Genomic DNA, 15,815 nt, shown 5'->3' with positions numbered 1-15,815 from the left:
TTCCCGGATGTCTGTGAACTGGGCTTCCCTTGTTTCTCCCTGCCTAAGTCTGGGAGGATGATGGACAGTGAGGCAGTTTGCTGTGATCAGATTCCACCAATCTGGTGTGAGGTGGGACGTTGAATGAACGGACAGGCATTTCATTTCATTGTTGTAAAAAGTTGAAAAGTGAGGGGCGCCTGGGTGGCTCAGTCAGTTGAGCGTCTGACTTCGGCTCAGGTCGTGATCTCACGGTCCGTGAGTTCGAGCCCCGCGTCGGGCTTTGTGCTGACGGCTCAGAGCCTGGAGCCTGTTTCAGATTCTGTGTCTCCCTCTCTCTCTGCCCCTCCCCTGTTCATGCTCTGTCTCTCTCTGTCTCAAAAATAAATAAACGTTAAAAAAAAAAATTTAAAAAAAAAAAGTTGAAAAGTGAAAGACTGTTGTAAGTTTTGACTTTTTCCTCCTGAAGGATATTTAAGACCTTTGGTCTGAGTGATCCCAAGAGATTTACTGCCTTGGGCTTTGTTACAAATTCACCCACTGATGCTCCTTTGCCATCTTTTCAAAACTCCAAAGGAATTTTCAGCTCCTAGTTCAGGTTCAACCAGGGTTCCAGTAAAAAAAAAAAAAAAAAAAAATTAAATCCTGCAACCAATCTGTTGACAATTAAAAAGATGCTGTTTATTAACCAGTCCTCTTTAGTTATACTTAACAATTTACAAAAAAAGTTTGTGGCATATTAAATGTTAAAGCATATCTAAAACAGAGCGATTAAAGTACAAAGAGAACAAAAAAAGTGACAAAGGTAAGTGAATCATATCTTAATACTGTTGACAGTGAATTTAGCCTCGAGTTTCTGGAAAGTGTGTTTTCAGGACAGCATTAGATTGTACTAGATTAGAGTAGAGTTGGTCGTTGTCAGATGAAAGGCTAAAACTAAACAAAACAAAACAAAAAACAAACAAAAAAACCACTAACCAACCAACGAAACAAACAAAGAAACGACCCACAAGAAACACACACAACCAAGTAGTGCAACATATTTTAGTTGACCTACTTCTACGAAGAATGCTTCCTATATGAATTCTAACAAAAACAGATAGCTTATATTCTGCAGGATCATTTTTGACTATGGTTTTGCAGGAGAATTTCCTGCCTAGGTCAAACCCTATGATGACCCACTCTTAAAGCATCATGTTTTCATCCTTCAAAGTACTTAGAGTTGTAACTTGTATGCAATTATTCTCTGTATCTTGCACTCATTGAATGTAAGTTTGATGAGAGTAGAGGCCAAATACACTTCTGTTCAACACTGAATTTCGGACACAGGGCTGGTGTAAGGAAGCCCTCAGTAAAAGGTTTGTTGCAGGAGTGAAGTTTTCTAATGAAAGCCTTTTATACCATCCCTTCCCACCTCAGGAAATTGCACTAAATTTCAACCTGTGTGAAGAATTTTCTCTAAGAGAGAGAGGATAATATAATCTAGTGGTTTGGGTTTTGATGATAGCATTATTCAGGAATATGGCTTAGAAAATCCACAAGAATGGACACATCACACACCCCTTAGATTGTCCCTTCAATGACCAGGTGTCTCTGTAAGTTTCGGCAGCTCCTGGCCCATGGGAATCTATAGTTACATTTTCTGAAAATAAAATGCTTGAACTGTAACTCGTTGAAGAAAAAGAAAATCGGTACCGACATGAAAATGGAAGAATGCACTTTTTTTTTTTTCTGTAAGTATTCAGAGGTCGAGACTGCACGCTTGCCTGGATGGAGAGCCGTGTCCCTTCCCTGGAGGACAGTGTGGCACACTGAAATGGGATGGCACTTCCGGGTCACTCACTGCCAAGTTCAAGTTCCACCCTGCCACTTCATCTGTGAGGCGTCGGGCAGAATTTCCCGCCTAAGACCCAGATTTGTTCGTTGTAAGTGATCCCTGAAACGTCTCGGAATTGTTGTAGAGATATGTGATAATGAATGAGAAGTCTCCAGCACGTGGTGGGGTAATAAATAGAATTTGTGTTTTTTTAATGAATGTTCTTTCGGAGATCATCTAGGTAATCTCACTGACTAACACCCTTCAGCTTCACCAAAGGTACAATGAATGCATCTGGAACCAAGAGGACTTCTGGGGTCAATAATGTGCTAATGATAGTTTCCAGAAGTTTCCACAATACTGTCACATACTAGAGCTCAATCGATAGTTGCTAAATTAAGAGTGAATGAGTAAATCAATAAATCCGGACCTGCAAATCTCTTGATTTTCCTTCCCTGTGGCTGGAATAAAACCCCAGGGCCAACAAACGAAGTTCATTTTACCTTTACATTATTTTGCTCCATCTGTGGGCTGAAATCTTGAGATCTGGGTTTTTGAATAGTCTGGAAGGTTAGTGAATTTACAAGTGTTTTAAAAGCCAAATGTATCTCATCTCCTTTTTGCCGACGTATAGCACATCTTAAAACAGTCTCTCTCTGTGATGAGGCTATAATAACACACCATCAGGTTTATTTGCTCGCAAATTGAGTATTTTAATGGAAAGAAAAATATTATTTATTTTTACAACATATTTTCTGGTAAATCTTTCTATTCCTGGAAGCTAGCAGGCATTCAGTGAACCTGGTGACTAAATGAATGAGGCCCTTCTATTTTACTTCTCTTAGAACCAAACTTAATTTTGTTAGAGCCTAGGTGTCCCTTACTGCATACTTCCTTCAGTGAGTAACACTGGAATATTCAAAATGTCCTTTATGTGGGGTCTATGTTTCATTGAGAAGTAAACAGTTCTCTTTTTGTTTGGAAAACAGATTTAGATTTTAATAACCAGCACTCTCCCATCTGCTTCGGCTATGAATCGTACATACAATTTATCATCATGACAGGATGATGCCAGGTTAGAATCACTGACCAGGAACAGTGTCTGGAGTCCATTCCCTTCTGGAAAAGTCACTGGGCCCTTTGTCACTCCTTGCAGACCACTTAGGTGGCTTGGAGAGCCACACCGTGAGACAAAAGAGGGCAGGTACTCCAAACACGTTCAGAAGCTGTATGCCTATTTGAGAGAAAGATACAGCTAAGTGGAAAATAATGCAATTATTCCAGTCTAGCAATTCTTAAGTCTTCAAGCAATTACCCTAATAATCTGTAAGCAGCTCAAACAAAGGCAATGATCCAAGCTTCAGATATGAAAGGCTCGAAATAAAAAGATATGGGGGCTGGGGGGTAAAAATGAGAGTCTGCGCCATTATTTGCAAATCTTTGAAAAGAAACAAGAGGGGATGAGAACAGGTTGAGTTTTAGATCCCGACTGGATAGTCCGTGAAAAAATAATAGATCCTGAGTAGGCTGTTCCTAAAAGAGTGACTTTGTACCTTTAAGAAGAGCGGGCTGGCGTGACCCAAGGACATCACATCGGGTGTTTTGAAATTCTCCTCCAGACTGGAGAGTGCAGAAAACCATCCTGCTGTGCTCACACCTGCAGTTGTTACCATTTGCTTACTAATGGTGATAAAATATGGGATGCGCTGTTGCTTTTTTCTCAAAAAACAATCTACTTTGCCTAAATCTTGTAGAAGATTGTGAACACCGCCGCGGAGACAAAGAAAAGCTGACTAGCTCTTTCGTAGATGAGTACAGTGGTTCTCAGTTTTGTGGAACAATTTCCCCGTCGATCTTGCAAGCGGGAATCTACTAGTAGAAGTCTGCTCCCCTCTGGGCATTCTACATGATTTGTACTTTTTAAGTCCAGTTTTGGACACGTCACGGCGCAGGATAAGACGGCGGGCATCTGGTCACCGAACCCCTCCATTTCTCCTGAAAGTGTGTCTGCCCACCCCACCCCCCGCAGCCTCCTGATAGGATGGCAAAGCCCAAACCCAGCCATTGATGGCAGGCAGATCAGTGCGTGCACAGCTACAGAGTGAGTCTCCCTGATTTGTAAACGTGTCTCACGGACCTTTCTTGCCAACACTGTCTTGTCTCACTCCCTTTCGAACGAGAGCCAGAGCCCCAGATCGAAAAGGCAGTGTGGTGCAGTGGTCAGCAGCTTGGTTCTGTAGTGGGCCCCAGTTTCAATCAGAGCTCTGCCTCTCGGGGTGAAGGGTCCTCCTCCAATAGCACGTGCCTTGTGGGGTTTGGGAGTGTTGATGGGGTGAGTGTGCGAAGAAGAGCAGCCGGAACGTACTACGTGTGCAGGATGAGTGTTGCCCTTGGGCTCTGGCGTGGGCCTCGTGCATCCTAGAGGAGACTCACAGAGGGGGAAACTGAGGCCCGGAGAAGGGAAGTGATTTGTTGCTGTCATGTTGGCTTAGCCAGGGTGGAGACCCAGGGCTCCCAGCTACTGTCCTGAGCTCTCTCTACTCTCACTGCTTCTCTTTCTTTATTTTTATTTTTTTTTAATGTTTATGTATTCATTTTGAGAGAGAGAGAGAGAGTGTGGGGAAGAAGCAGAGAGAGAAGGAGAGAGAGAATCCCAAGCAGGCTCCACGCTGTCAGCATAGAGTCCGACACGGGGCTGGATCCCGTGACCCCTGAGATCACGACCTGAGCCAAAAGCAAGAGTCAGACACCGAATGAGCCACCCAGACGTCCCCTCTCTTTCTTTCTTTTTAAAGTATTAAACTTCCTCATTATTAATACAGAGAGCAAAATCTAATTTTCAAGGGGGCTTTTTAAAATCCCAGGACAGGGGCGCCTGGGTGGCTTAGTCGGTTAAGCGTCCGACTTCAGCCAGGTCACGATCTCGCGGTCCGGGAGTTCGAGCCCCGCGTCAGGCTCTGGGCTGATGGCTCAGAGCCTGGAGCCTGTTTCCTATTCTGTGTCTCCCTCTCTCTCTGCCCCTCCCCCGTTCATGCTCTGTCTCTCTCTGTCCCAAAAATAAATAAACGTTGGGAGAAAAAAATTAAAAAAAATAAAATAAAATCCCAGAACACGCCCACATTAGCAAGATTTTATTTACTTTATAGATAAAGTTTAGCAGGTAAGCCACTTTATATATTTTGTTTTCCAGCCACAGGTTGATATGGTCATTAAAGTCATTATCAAAATCTTCTGTAGTGAGATCTAGAGTCCGTGTGAACTATTAAATGCTACACGATGCCATAAGCACTCCCGGTGAGCCGTCCTGGTAGAGAAGTCGCGAGAGAAAGCTTACTTTTTTTTTTTTTTTTTATTTTTTTTTAACGTTTATTTTTTTGGGACAGAGAGAGACAGAGCATGAACGGGGGAGGGGCAGAGAGAGAGGGAGACACAGAATCAGAAACAGGTTCCAGGCTCTGAGCCATCAGCCCAGAGCCCGACGCGGGGCTCGAACTCACGGACCGCGAGATCGTGACCTGGCTGAAGTCGGACGCTTAACCGACTGCGCCACCCAGGCGCCCCGAGAAAGCTTACTTTATCCCCGTCCACCTAAACGATGACATCTCATCATAAACGTCTAAGAAGTGTTCATCACATGGTAGGAGCTGAGAAATGGGATGGCAAGGATATTAAAGGAATAGTGGCTTTAAAAGAAGACACTTGGCATTTCTTAGATTTCAGCGTCATACATTTTCTTCTGTTGTCACAACAGTAAGAAAAGGATTTCAACCTTATAGAAATAACAGACACTGCTTATGGTACCTAAAATGTCTCCATAAAAGTGACTTCGCATCTAAGAAGCCCGACCTCGAGGATTTATGCTGAATCTGACCTTGCAATGATAGCAAACTCTATCTCTTAATTTTTTTTTTTTTTTACGCTTATTCATTTTTGAGAGACGGAGAGAGACAGAGCATGAGTAGGGGTGGGGCAGAGAGAGAAGGAGACACAGAATCTGAAGCAGGCTCCAGGCTCCGAACTGTCAGCACAGAGCCCGAATAGGGCTCCAACCCACGAACTGTGAGACATGACCTGAGCTGAAGTCAACTGCTTAACACACTGAGCCACCCAGGCACCCCGCAATGACAGCAAACTCTTTAAGGACTATTTTAGTTACAAGAACTATATTCACTCCAATATTTGTATGATGTTTGGTAGTTTTTATTAGCAGATACAAAATCTTATTTTCTATTTCCTGGCTGCATCAAAATGAATAAAATATTCTTAGGTTATATCCATGAATGACTATTTCATATAATCATACTTTCTTTTAGACGCTTTTCCTATATTTTTCCACAGAATGGTAAAAATGCACACTTAATCCAGGCAGCTGCAAGTTAGCATGGAAAAAATGTTCTATGCATTTGCTACGTACATGTTTATCTCCCCTTCCACACAGTCAGGATAGAAAAAAGAAATTACAATAAATCTACCCATTTCTAATAACTTCCTCCTACAATTGCTCTGCTGGATTACATTGTTTCTTTCCACTGACGAGAAAAACCAGCTGAATAAGTCAAGGTGGGTCTCTGAACGTGGGTGTGCAATCCCCAGAGGGGAGTGTGTGTTAGACTTTGCACACAGAGTCCAGACTGGTGGGAAATTGGAAATTAGATTTATGAGAAACTGATGTTGATTCTTAACTGTTCTCAATTTACAGTCCATTGTTTTCAGGGAGTATCTGTTTCTCGCAGGCGGAGAAGAGAATCCAAACTGAGGTTCTGTAGAGAGGTGGGAAGCCCTAGGCTGGCATGATTTCAAGATGCGCGCTCCAGTGCGGGATCCGTAAGCACAGGGTTGAGACTGGACTCTTTCCACCGTGGCACAGAGGGACGTTGTCAGACCTTTCGGAAGCCAAGGGGGTAGCGACTGGGCAAATGTTTCAGGACGCCGGAGCTACAAGGAAAAACTAACAGCTGGGTCTGAGTAAAACGGTCCTCCCCCAGCCTTCTGGTGGTTTCTAGGTACCAGAGGGAAGGCCCATAACAGAGTTATTGTGTTTCTCTAACCCAGGGAAGGAAATCCAACACTCTCTGGCATTCACCCTCTGAACAGGCTTCATTTTATTCCCAGGGAAACACACTGAAATTTCAGCATAGGCAAGATGACTGTTTCTGATGCAGAAGCATCGAGAATATCCCTAAGAGAGCGTAACTCTTCATCAGGGTTGTTTATCCACACCGGGAGCCGCCGAGGGCCATGCTGCTCTCTTGGTGCCATTTGGTCTGCTCTGACGCCTTTCTGGACAGGAAGTCCTTAAGATTAAAGATTGTATTTTTATGGGCTCATGCCTGCCTTCCCCAGGCTGTGAACTGAAAAGAAAGAACCGGAAGCCAGATTCTAGAAAGCATATTTACAATCACTTGCATGCGGGTCAGGATGAAAAATTGGAGGAAATCAAGGTGGGGTAACAGAAGGAAGAAGCGCTAAGAAGAAACCAGCAAAGCGGCTGGAAAACTGGAAATAAAAGTATTTCTGTGTTGACGGAGAATTTTCCCCCTTGAGGTCTGTATTCCATTTATAATTAAAACGAACTTGATAAAGAACGTAGGATAGATCTCGAGACACCGCCAGGCTTTGTAAGAGATCGCATCTCACTCTCTGTCACAAAGGACCTTTTATTTGGCCCCAAAACAATATCTCGGCAAGTGGAAGCAAGTAACTGTTTGAAGAAAATAAAACTTCACGTGAGCATAGCAGTGAGGGGGCCATTTATTCTCGTTCAATTGCCTAATTTACGTTAGGGCTCGTGCTACAGGTGTTTAAATGGAACACATTTTGAAAACCTAGTGTCTTCAGACAAATCCAGTAGGAGACTTACGGTCCTGCACCTCATGGGTGTGATACTTGGGTTTGTATTTTCACACATCCGGTCACGGTAAGCACGTCGTGGCATTGTAATAGCATATGGGGTACCGCGTGCGATTCAATCATGCTTAAAAAAATGCTTCAGCTTCTCAGCAGAAATAGTTGTTACTACAATAGGCAATTCGTATTTATTGCCCAGGCACGTCGTTTTTGTAATTTTGTTTTTAAATTTTTTGTAACATTTTATTTTATTTTTTGAGAGACAGAGAGACAGAGCATGAGCAGGGGAGGGTCAGAGAGAGAGAGGGAGACACAGAACCCAAAGCAGGCTCTAGGCTCTGAGCTGTCAGCACAGAGCCGACGCGGGGCTTGAACTCACGGACCGTGAGATCATGACCTGAGCCGAAGTCGGACGCTTAGCCGACTGAGCCACACAGGCGCCCCTGGTTGCAGCGAGCGGATTTAAGTGGGAAATTGCTGTGGTGCTGACGCTTTGGGCTCCACAGCGTGGCTGTAGGTGTCGGCGCGGGAGGCAGTTAGACATCGAGGGCAATGCGTTCGCCGGCCTTCCCTTGGAGTAAAGTCCTTCGCACTGTCCGCCTGGTATTTCTGCCTGAAGCTCTTCTGTTGTAGACCCCTCTCCCAATACTCTCCTATTAGCAGGCATCAGACCACTCAAGTCATTTGGGACTGTGCACTATGGTAAAAAAAAAAAAAAAAAAAAAAAAAAAAAAAAGTCTAAATAGTTGTCTTAGAGGTTCCCGTTGGATCATGTGTGTTTCTCAGACACAGGAGATTATTTTTATCCATTTCAGGTGCAGGGCTTCAATTCTGTAATACGAAAATAGATCGTCCTTGTGCAGATTTCCTCGGACACCCTGAAGGCAGCTTCCTTCCAGCTTGTAAAAGCCAATTTCGCACTTATCTGACAGGACTAAATATGCCTGCTTTCCTGTTATTTTCCTCCTTTTTGTCTTTATGTAGATAATATTTTGTAAACAAAAGGTGGACGTTTTCTGCCAGGGACTGAGAAACCCAGTTGGTTGGAACCAGGAGATGTGGCCGTGGGATGGCGGGTGTGCACAGCACTGGCTCCCTGACCCTGTGCTCTGCAGGTTGGTGCTCTCTGGGCCCAGGTGGACCCACTGCTGGACGAGCCTTTGTCTTGATACATCCAAGGAAAGGAAGGTCCTCGCCGTTCACGCACGTATCTGCAGAAATGTGAATGGGGTCCACGGCAAGTTACAAATCCCGCAGCTTTTTGGAGCCTCATCCATGAATGTTCTTCCTATCATCCTCTGTGTCAGCTGATGGGGAAGAACATGGATGCGGGAATTGAAGGAATAGTTCTCCTTACGGATATTTTCTATTCTTTCCTATGCCCCCTTGTGTATACTTTCTCTTCCTTTCAATTTTTTTTTAATGTTTATTTTTGAGAGAGAAAGATAAAGTGTAAACGGGGGCTGAGAGAGATTGGGAGAGACAGAATCCGAAGCAGGTTCCAGGCTCTGAGCTGTCAGCACAGAGCCTTTCGCGGGGCTCGAACTCACGAACTGCGAGATCATGACCCGAACCGAAGTCGGATGCTTAACTGACTGGGCCACCCAGGCACCCATCCTTGTGTATGCTTTCTATTCTTCCTTAATCTCCTCGTGTATGCTTTCTGTTTTCCCTCTCATCTCCTTGTGTATACTTTCTATTTTACATCGCAGTTTTTTTTTTCCTTTGAGAAAGAGAAAACAAGTGATCACTTGTTACCTTTAGTGCCTTCCCCATGATTCTTCTGCAAAGCCAAGCTCATTAGCAGACTGGTGACAGGCACAGGAAGCAAGCAAAGCGCCTGGCAGGCTAGGCCCTGATGACCACTCCTTCCACGAAATCTGTCACCGCGTTAACTGTGTTCTCACAGGTATCGATATGTGTATGTATGTGGTGTGCCAGGAAACTGTGAATCTACACCCAGGATCTTAGACTGTTGCCAGGGCCACAAAAACAAAACAAAACAAAACAAAACAAAAAACAAAAAACAAAAAAAAGCCACCAAAAAACAACAACAAGAAAAAAAAAACCAAACACGCACAACAATCCCAAAAAAACCTAAAAAACAAAACAAAACAAACAAAAAGACCCAGCAATAAAAGGCATGTGGAATTTTGTTTACCTAAATGTAGTAAATTAACAGAGGGATAACCAACAATGACAACAAAATTATGCACACTGATGAAAACTGTGATCCTCCCCAGCAGCTTTGTTGACACTTAATAGTTAAGTCCATTTGCTTTTAAGGGCAAAGTTCCCAGCCCCGGAGAGTCCCACAACAGGCCCGCGTGGCAGCTTGTGGACAAGTGCGGGGAGGACGCACGAGCCTGAGGAGTCTACTGAAGAGTCTTCTGAAGCTGTTTGTACCCTGACTTCTGCCCCCCCCCCAACTCCCATCCTGGGGCACCCGCGTAGCTCTGCTCCAAGCCCTGCTGCCTGTCCCCTCCAAGCTGCTTGCTGTTCACAGAGTAGAAGCCAGGCGCATACTGGTTTCTGTGACTTCAAGAGACAGAGGCTGCAAATACTTTTTCAAAGCGGGAGCAAGATGGGCTTGGAGTGGGGCTGGCACTCAGGATGGTGTCCGTCCAGGGGCGACTTTCATTGCCTCTTGTCCTTTTACATCTTTGCCACCCATCAGTCCCCCTTTACTTCCACTTACTATCAACACACCGGTGGCACCGGGCTTGGAACGCGGAGGCAGACTTGTACGTATGTGTACATTTATATTCATCCGAAGGGATTTCAATATGATACTAAAAAGAATCATTTCATCATATTTTATGTGCACACACATATATGTGTATGTGTAGGGTATCCATACATACCCATATATGCATATAGCATATCCGGGAAAGAGAAGACTTAAAACGGAGACTTGTTTTTGCAACAAACGGCTCTTTATATGGTAGCCTCATCGCCAATGGGAGGAGTTTGAAATTATTTCCTTATTGTAACAAATGTGAGTTGTGCATGGTTGTACGGGTCTAGCAGACTGTTAGAGTGGCGGTTATGAGCTCTGTGCATATGGGTTCACGGGGCAGGGTTGTGAGGGGCAGGGATGCGCTCAGACGCGCTGACACTTGGAGAGACCCAGCCACGGAAGCCCACGAGCCATTCTCTGCACGTTCCTTCCTCGCTCGAGCCTTTGAGGTTCACGTCCAGTCCCGCTAACCTGGACCCGCTGTCTCGTCTTCCGGACTGTTGGCCCCTCGCCCAGCCAGCTCTTTATGGGTTTCCGTCAAAAGTCACTCTCCTCACACTGCCCCCCGGTTGTAGTCATCCTTTGGTTAGATGAGACATCTTCCTAATGTTCCCACCAAAGCTCTTTCCAACATCTCTTACTTGTCTGTCGTTCTGGGACACTCCCTTCGTCGCTGGCATCCCGGCAACAGCTGGCGGTCCACCCAGGCGTGTGGCATGAAAGATAGATGCTAGCGGGGACTTCACGAAGACGGGGGCTCCAGTATCAAGAATGAGCCCTCCTGAAGGAAGCGGTAGTTGTCGTGTGATGGGCTCTGAGGCTCACCTCCCACGCCCCTCCTTTCGAAGGCGAGGCACCAGCCCCCCAGCTGCTGTCCTGCTGAGGCTCCCACTCACTGCTTCCCAGCCTCTTCCCTTCCCAGGGCGGCCATCGTCTGTCACGGTGACGAGCATTTACGACAGAGAAAGAAACATCCCTCGTGGATTGACAGAGAAAGAAGTGCATCCCTCGTGGATCTGGAGGGCAGGAGTCTGGGATCCCACATCAGCAGGGCCCTGCTCCCCCTGAAGGTGCTGGGGGAGATGCCTCCATAGCGTCATCCAGCTTCTGGTGGCCCCGGATGCTTCTTGGCTTGTGTATAGCATGATGAATTTTTATAAACGTCTACATTCGTGTAATCACTACCCAGGTGAAGACACACTAGGGTAAACACACGTGGCTTAGAACCTTCATCTGCCCCTCCAGTCAGCACCTCTACGTCGGCATCCCCGTGATTCTGACCTCCATGCCCTCCCCATCTCTTACTCTGATCCTTCAGGGCTAATCACGCTACCATTGAACTCCTGAATGTACATTATCTATTACAATGAAGTATAATTTGAAAAAAAAAAAAAAAAAAAAAAACCTCTATGAAATAGTGAAGAAAAAGAGCAAATAAGGCCCATGTTCAATTGCAGGTCTACTACTTGCTCGTGAATTTGGGTAAGTAACTGATCATAGACCAAAAAGCTGATAGAAGGTGACAGCTAGACAACAAACTTACTGAAGGCGTTCAGAAGGATTATTTTCTAGATCGGCTCTTCCTTGTATATATAGGGCCTTGAATGCCAAGGTGAGTTAGAAGGTGTTTAGTGGGTCAGTAAGGTTATGATTGTGGTGCCTAACCAGCACTGTTCCAGGTGTAATGTCACACAGCTTTCAGGGCTGAGTGCTGATATCCTCACTGTCTTATAGGGGAAAAAGCAGCAACACAGAGTCATTAAGTAATTTGTCCAACATGGCCAAGCTAGTACCCGATGCATCCTGGATTTTAACCCAGAGCCTGTTCTCATGGGCACGGCACTATCTTTGTATCTTTTCCATTCCATGTCATTTCAAAAATAGATAAACATATATGATTGAAGAAAAATAAAGATATTCAATGAAGGTTGAAATATAATTTTTTTAGCCTAAATTGATTTTGATTTCCTCCTATCATTGGCATCTAGATTTGAAGAAACTATTGTTTCGCTGAATCATGAATGTACCTTTTAGCCTTCCTGATCAATGTCAAGCAGTTAAGAGTCCTAGAAATAGATGACATAAGATAGCACCTTGGGATCAGGGCTGCAGTTAACTGTCAAGCAGGCCCACAGAACTCAGGGAATCTTGGTGAATCTTCTAGATCCTCAAGAGACCATCCCAGAAGCCTGGGAAACAGCTGATGTGCAGGTGACCTTACAAGGGGTCCAGGCGGAGGCTCGTGAAAGATGGTTTCCTTGGATGATGTCAAGATGCCGTGCTAAGTCAACTCCATCTGTTTCCAATACGCAGTCTAATCATCGCTACCCACGTCCTTTTGACTTACAACCTTGCCTTTGCTTCCCGCTGAACTGGACCTCTCCCTCGACCTGGATATCTTACTGTCTCAACCCAAACACCATGGCTAGTGAATAGCCGTTAATGTGTCTTCTCAATTTGTATGACCACATACAAAAGTTTCACAAGTATAGGCCTTGCCTCTGAAACGATTTTCCTCAAATGAAATATCTCTCGACACAAATAATTTCTGTGTGTTCGGGGTGAGGATGAGGCCCCTGATCCGTCCCCAAACATCAGAGCAAATCAGAAATAGTAGGAAGCTAGGTCGGCGCAGTTTTCCGTCTATACATGATACCCATTTCAACTAAAGCTTCTAAAATCGTGCAAGCCACTTACTGGGGATCAATTGCCCAACTTGCTGCTTGTTAATTGCTCCTGTGGCTCTGACTTACACAGTGAAAATTCAGATTTGAAGGAGAGTATGCCACTCTGTCTATCTCTCTCTCTCTCTCAAAAATAAATAAACATTAAAAACAAATTTTAAAAAGGAGGGCGCCTGCGTGGCTCAGTCAGTTAAATGTCCAACTTTGGCTCAGGTCATGATGTCAAGATTCATGGGTTCAAGCCCCGTGTCAGGCGCTGTGCTGACAGCTCAGAGCCTGGAACCTGCTTCAGATTCTGTGTCTCCCTCTCTTTCTGCCCCTCCCGGACTCTCTCTCTCTCTCTCTCTCTCTCTCTCTCTCTCAATCTCTCTAAAAAATATGTAAACATTTAAAAAAAATTGAAGGAGAGCACACCAGAGCCGGAGGAATAAACACGGATTCTGGCGGGTTCTTTTATTTTTATTTTTTTCTAATCAATGGAATATTTATTCTTCTCTGTACTCATACACACCCACACAAATACACACACAGTATATATTTGGTAACTCCTAAAATGAACACCTGAATTGCTAGTGAACTTAAGGTGTCCCCCTCCCCCAAATTCAGATGCTGAAGTTCTCACCCCCAAATGTGATGGTGTTAGTACGTGGGAACTTTGAGAGATGCTTAAGTCATGAGGGCGGAGCCTCCTGAGAATATCAGTGCCTTGTCAGGACCCCACAGAGCTCCGCGTGCCCTTCCCTCCCACCAGGTGAGGACACAGTGAGAAGTCTGCGTGGGACCTAGGAGACAGCCCTCATGCTCTGTGCTGACCCTGGTCTGGACTTCAGAGCCCTTATGCTCTGTGCGAGGTAACTTCTGTCGTGTATGAGCTACCTGGTCTGTGGTATTTTGTTGTAGCCACCCTGATTAGGACACGAATCATGCCTAGGAAGTGGCAAAGTACAGTATTTGCACTAAAAGCATCTGATACAGAATTCAGAGAGGATCAAAATCAAGGGGAACCTAGAATTTGAGTTTGCCCTTGAAGAATGAGTAGGATCTGTGTGGACAGTAAAGGAAGCAGTCAGCTATTTTAGTATGAAGCCACATGAACACAGGTGGGAGTGTGGTTTTTGTTGGGAAGAATGAGGCTAACTCAAAACAGAGAGCGAGAGAGAAAGCTTTGCTAGGGTGATTTATGTTGGACAAAGTTGGATTTGTAATTTGGGGCCAAATTATTTTTTTCAAACAATTAAAAATGTTAAATAATTAAATAATCATTTAATTTTATTTAAATAACTTCTATTTAAATATTTTACTTAAATACTTTTTATTTAAATATTTTATTTAAATAAATTTAAAAATTGTTAAATAACTAAACATTTAAATATTTATTTTGAGAGACACACACACACACACACACACACACACACACACACATATACACGCACTGGGGGAGGGGCAGAGAGAGAGAGAATCCCAAGCAGGCTCCACACTGTCAGCACAGAGCCCCATGTGGGGCTTGAATCCATGAAACTGTGAGATCCTGACCTGAGCCCAAACCAAGAGTTGGATGCTTAACCGACTGAGCCACCCATGCAAATTTGGGGGAAAATTATAAAAGAACTGAGGTTTTTAATGTCAGGTAAATACCGAAACGCTGAAATTCAGAATGGAGGAATGGCTTTATGAAAGCCATAGTTTGTGTGGCTCAGCTACGTGACAGAGACTAAATTTAGGCAGAGATCACCTTGACTACTATTGAAATAAAGGAGCAAATCGGAGTGGCATGAAACTATGAAGAGAGAGATCGATCATGGAAATACTGTGGAATAATAAATGTTAAGGAAGAGACCAAACAGAAGGATGAATGTGATGGGCCCCAAGACATTAGGTCTCCGGATCGGGCATGTTACTGGCAAAAGGAAGAAATAAGGGGCAGGAAGCTGGATGGCTTGAGAGGTGGCGAATTTAGGCTTGTACATATTCATTCTGACATCCACGTCGTCACATGCTGTATGTGTGTCCTCGGGGATGGGAAATATTGGCAGCCAAGTTACAGATGTCATGACAGTTTGGAAAGGACAGCTGTCTGGGAGTGTGGGGTGGGCTCCAAAATCCTGCCAGAAGGCAAAGAAAGGCCTCCCTGAATTTAATGAAATTTCATTAGTTCCTAATTATGTGCAAATCGCAGTATGAAGACCACAGATCCCTTCTCTTGAATTGATCACAAGGGGAAATGGTGCCCGCTGTCAGAGTTGTGACAATGTGGTGAGCGCTTTCACCGTGAGCCCTGGAGGAAGAAGCACGAAGGGAAGCTGGGCAGCGGCTGGCTGAGTGTTGGCAAAGGAGGTGGCTAGAGGCAGAGGCTCGCAGGGGAGGCAGCCCACGAGCTCGGGTGGTAGTGGTTCTAGGACATATTTTTACGAGGAGGGGGTAATAGGGACGCCTGGGTGGCTCCACTGGTTAAGCGTCCAACTCTTGGTTTCGGCTCAGGTCATGATCTCACGGTCCATGAGATGGAGCCCTGAATCGAGCTCTGAGCTGGGGATTCTCTCCCTCTCTCCCTGCCCCTTCCCTACTCTCCCTCTCACTCAAAATAAATAAACATTAAAAAAAAAAAAAAGAAGAAGAAGGAGGGGATGACAGATGCAAAGACTAAAGCCAAGAAACAGCTTCTTGATTTGTCTGCCGTACAAGGGGCTGTAGATTTCAGTTTGTAGGTGATAAGGAGACATGGAAAATCTTGTAGCCCTGGGGGCGATTT

The sequence above is a fragment of the Herpailurus yagouaroundi genome, unplaced genomic scaffold (genome assembly GCF_014898765.1).
Source record: "Herpailurus yagouaroundi ecotype Mexico unplaced genomic scaffold, PumYag 164, whole genome shotgun sequence".
Classification (NCBI taxonomy): Eukaryota; Metazoa; Chordata; class Mammalia; order Carnivora; family Felidae; genus Herpailurus; species Herpailurus yagouaroundi.
The sequence above is the reverse complement of the archived record's forward strand: the minus strand, read 5'-3'. Positions refer to the sequence as shown.